This window comes from Triticum dicoccoides, chromosome 2A (genome assembly GCF_002162155.2).
Source record: "Triticum dicoccoides isolate Atlit2015 ecotype Zavitan chromosome 2A, WEW_v2.0, whole genome shotgun sequence".
In the NCBI taxonomy this organism is placed as follows: domain Eukaryota; kingdom Viridiplantae; phylum Streptophyta; class Magnoliopsida; order Poales; family Poaceae; genus Triticum; species Triticum dicoccoides.
In genome coordinates this window covers 551,395,243-551,400,309 of record NC_041382.1, presented here as the reverse complement: position 1 = coordinate 551,400,309, position 5,067 = coordinate 551,395,243, and the positions used below count along the sequence as shown (strand labels likewise).

At 38.0% G+C, this 5,067-nt stretch overlaps 1 long non-coding RNA gene across 2 annotated transcripts; it reads right to left on the bottom strand.

The window, feature by feature from the left end:
* Positions 1–408: 408 nt before the first annotated feature.
* On the bottom strand, positions 409–3,226 carry LOC119359563. Of its 2 annotated transcripts, XR_005172591.1 has the most exons (4): positions 2,954–3,226; positions 2,647–2,867; positions 787–867; positions 409–686 (listed from the first exon to the last, which is right to left on the bottom strand). It is a non-coding gene; the product is annotated as an uncharacterized LOC119359563 (long non-coding RNA). The 2 variants fall into 2 exon arrangements; XR_005172590.1 differs by having other exon boundaries at positions 787–2,867.
* Between the last annotated feature and the right edge of the window lie 1,841 nt (positions 3,227–5,067).

The following is a 5,067-nucleotide window of genomic DNA, read 5'->3' as shown; positions in this document are numbered from 1 at the left end:
GCTTCTTTATTCATGCATCACATTTATATTTGAGACAGTGTACATGTTTGGCATCACTGGCTTAATTAGCAAGTGTCTGTGTAACAGTGTAAGATCAAGTATTGATGATTTGATCCGTTGTTGTTTTTGGTTATCACATATAAGTTCATTTCTTTGGTAATTTTGAGTGTCTGCAATTAAGAATTACACCACTAGCCTTTTGTCATCTCCCTAGTCGATTGGTTGCCAGTATCTGAACATGCTAGAGTTCGGCTTAAATGAAATGATTCGCTGGGCATAATTCCCCCCAATTACCATCACATTCAATGGACAATACCATCTCCAAACTACCAAACATATTATAGCCAAGTTAAATGAATGAATTAGATCAGAGCAGCAAAGTAAGAAGCAAAATATTCAACACTTCGAGCGACAATGTGGCAACAAAATGAAGCACTAATGCAGTCATAAGAAATTACTTTACAATGACTAGTCACAAGAAAGAGCATCTACAGATATATACATACATAGGAGCAGCTTTGTAATTTACATCTGGTTTTTTACGTGACTGAAGGAAGATGTATGAGAGATCTTCAGCGCTGCACTGATTAGCCTTTGTATGCAATACTGAAACTATCGATTAGAACTTCCAGAATTAAGCTTAGACCAGCAAGCTTGGTGTTGATCATCTTGCAACCCACGACAGCCTGCAGCCAAAAAGAAAGTGTTACAGAAACATCATATGAAAACAATATCACTTAAATTAGAAACTCCTTTAAAATAGCAGGTGGGTGAATTTTGCGGTACCAGCAATGGAGACATTGTTTTCTATTTCTCATTTCTCGACCTCCCCTCCTCTTTGTACTTTTTGTTGTCGCTTCTTTATTACTGGGGAAAACAGCAGTATGAGTCTTCCCGTAAAACAAACAATATCACTTCTGTAACATGTTGAGTACTGTTATCAGGGTATAAACGATGAGCTACCTACAGCCTAAATAAAACTGATCATGATATCATTCCAGTGGGAAATTCATATTTAATGGTTAGAGTTCAAACAGTAGGCCCACTAGAGTACATCCAAAAAGAGGCATAGCTTGTTTCAATTGAAACTTGAAACAAATTATCTGTTGATGTTCATATGCAGTTCCGTGAGAGAATGCATGGAGTTTCAGAACAAGCCCACATGATTAAGAAGAAAATCAGTGGATATCCCCAATAAAGTAATGGTGTTCTTTTTGGTGAAACGTTTCCAAGGTGTATTAATAATACATTATTGAGATGAACAAATTTACCTTGCATGAAATGATCAACATCATAATAGATGATTGTAGAAAATGCTACGCATAAATAAAACAAATAAATTCCTTCTATTAGCTGCAGTACAAAAGTGACAATTTGTTTTTTTAGAGGAGAGACCAACTACCTGGTTTCATATTTTGTTGTACTCACAAAGGTTTAATCAAACAATGAAGAGCACACTCGTTGGGCTAAACTATAGTTTCAGTGGAATTATTCTGTGCTTGTGACAAATGTCATTCTTAATTCGGGGATAGTGTCAAAATAGAAACCAGAATCCTTTGCCTCCTCATATGGGGAAGTTAATCTATGTAAATTCAAATTAGCAATTTTATTTCTAAGTCTAACCAGATTTGAGCAGATAATTTCCATGGGCAAATGAATCGACACATACTAATGTAAATTAGTGGAGAGGGGGTGATCTCAAGGCGACCCGTGGTGAATGCCTGGCTGGACGACCGACATGGTAGGAAGAGATGCAGAGACTGCATGAAGAAGCGATGCCAACAACCAACCTAACCTGATGCCAAGGACCACTGGCGACGCTACATCACTGCTCGGCCTGCTACTAATCCACGACCACCAACCACGGTACAAATACCAGGTAGTGCTCAAAAGAAAATACATATACTATTATCTGCAGGAAAGCTAACTAATATGAATTCCTAATATGTACATATATTAGATTAACGAGCCTAAACTCCAGCTACATTCAAATGAATACTGCTAAATAATTCAAAAGCATGTAAAATACTGAATGGTTTTCCCAGGGGACTAAAACAAAACTGGAAATCTTCATCACTGATTGAGAAAACATCAGGCTTCAAAAATTTAAACAACAAACTAAATATTCTCCTATATGACTGTACTTCTAGCTGACAAAATTTTAGCCATTTCGTAGCACCTGATGCTTCCACATCATAGAGCATAGAAATTTGACAGAAATACTGCTCTACCTCTACATGGACTGGGAACAAACAGCAGACTAAAACTTCCTAACCAAAAAACACATCCAACAAAACTAGTTGGAGATACAAAACAAACAAAATTAGAGTCTGTTACTAAGAAAAAACAATTAAAAAAGTGTAAATGAACCCATGCAAACACAAGCACACCCATACTGTAAACTTCATATAACCTCTTCGGGTATGACATTCCTTCTCAAGATCTCTCTAGAGTCTACACTACCGATTCGACAAAAATGGAACACCGATTTAGCAATTTGGAAAGAACCAGTTCCCAGAACGTTGTAACCCTGGTCCTTAATTAATGACATTCGTTCAGAAAAAGAAAGAAAATTTGGGAAGAACATGGACATAAAGAAAGTGGAAATATATTGGAACTAAGACTAGTAGGATCAGGGTTTCTCACATCCTCCCATGAGCTCTCCACCTGAAACCTTGCGGCTTCCTGTGGATGAGTATTACACACACCAATGACTCGCTCAACTTCAGGCACCATACTCAGAAAGGTATCTAAAACACAAGCTATAATGGCTGTTGCCACTCTCCACATCTAGGAGATGGCACACGCCTTCGACGCCCCCTTGTCCGTGTCACCTTCTTCCCAATCTTCTTCCTGAACTGCTGCAGCTACAGGCAGACAACCCAAAACACTCAATCGGCAAGAAAATTGAAAATATCCTAAAAATAAAAACAAAAAACGTTGAACTCAGTACCTTCTAGCGCCACCTGAAACCCACCGCAGCGCCGCCGCATCCATTCATGTAGAGCCACCGCGGCCACCATACATACGAGGGCCGCCCCGCCTGCCAACCGACAACTACACTGCTGATCCCATGAGCAGCGCCTCACCGCATCGCCTGTTTGGAATAGAATGGGAGGTGGGCCGCCAACACCAAGCAGTAAGATTTGCCGCCGAGCACCACACTGTCGATCCCACCAGCCGCTCGCCACGAAACCGCTCGTATAGAATAGGATGGGGAACAGGATAGCTCCTAATCCCCACGATCAGCTAACCATCAAGGCAAAAGTAAAAGGGACAATTACATTTGAGCCCCTAGTTGTGTCACACCCATGTGTTTTGCCTCTAAATTCAAAAAAATCTCATTTCTATCCAAGCTCGTTTACTCCTCTTATGCTTTTACCCTTTGACCGTTTGACCGTAACTTTAAAAACTTCGTAACTAAATCATACTAACTCGGAAAAATGCAAATAAGATATCAAAATGATCGGAAAAACATCACCTATATGTGCATGTCATTTGCATTCATGACAAAAGTGCTGAAAAGTTCCTATCTCAGTTTGAGCTCATATGATGCCTTTTGTCATGAATGCACTTTTTTCATGAATGCAAATGACATGCGCATACAGGTGATGTTTTTCCGAACATTCTGATATCTTATATGCATTTTCTGAGTTAGTATGAATTCGTTATGAAGTTTTCAAAGTTACGGTCAAACGGTCAAAGGGCAAAAGCGTAAGAAGAGCAAACGAACTCAGGCAGAAACGAGGGTTTTTTGAATTTAAGGGTAAAACACACGGGTGTGACACAACTAGGGGCTCAAATGTAAATGTCCCAAAGTAAAATTACAGCGGCACTAGTAAATTTTACAGCGGTAAGGAGGAAAAGTAAAATTACATCGGTGCCAGTAGAATTTTATAGCGGTAGACGGTGTCAGTTTGGTTTAGCTTTAACCTCCGTCTCGGTCGATTGACCAGGGTGAAGAATTACTTATTCTTCACCCTGGGTCCCTAATAGACTTTATATATATATATATATATATATATTGTCATATGATTTTTTATGCTAAAGTAACAATTCAATCACAATTTCAAGTATGAATCAGAAACTTCACTGAAAACTAACAAACTATAATCTCAGTTATTGAAGCAATTACAATTTATCATAATATAAAAAAGAGTCAATATAAGAGCTTTTCAGCAAGTCCACATACTCAACTATCATTTAGTCTTTCACAATTGCTAACACTCACGCAATATTTATGGGTATGAAGTTTTAATCGGACACAGAGAAAGATAGAGGCTCATAGTTTTGCCGCCCAACCTTTTACCTCATGGGTAATGTCAACAATAATAGTTCATGAAAACTCACATCCAATTAGCTATATATATTTGGATCTTTCCAACACATTGTGCTTGCCAAAGGATAAAATGTAAAAAGAAAAGGCGAAAATCACCATGACTCTTGTACGAAGTAATAGATAAGAATAAAAGATAGGCTCTTCGCAGAGGGAAGCAGAGGTTGTCATGTGCTTTTATGGTTGAATGCACAAAATCTTAATGCAAAAGAATGTCACTTTATATTGCCACTTGTGATATGGACCTTTATTATGCAGTTCGTCGCTTTTATTTCTTCCATATCACAAGATCGTACAAAGCTTATTTTCTCCACACTAATAAGTCATACAGATTTGGAGAGCAATTTTTATTGCTTGCAACAATGACAACACTTGAAGGATCTTACTCAATCCATAGGTAGGTTTGGTGGACTCTCATGGCAAAACTGAGTTTAAGGATATTTGGAAGCACAAGTAGTATTTCTACTTGATGCAAAGAATTTGGCTAGCATGAGAGGGAAAGGCAAGCTCAACATGTTGGATGATCCATGACAATATAATTTATTTTGGATGTAAGAAAACATAACCAATTACGTTGTCTTCCTTGTCCAACATCAACTCTTTAGCATGTCATATTTTAATGAGTGCTCACAATCATAAAAGATGTCCAAGATAGTATATTTATATGTGAAAACCTCTCTTTCTTTATTACTTCCTATTAATTGCAACGATGACCAAAACTATGTTTTTCA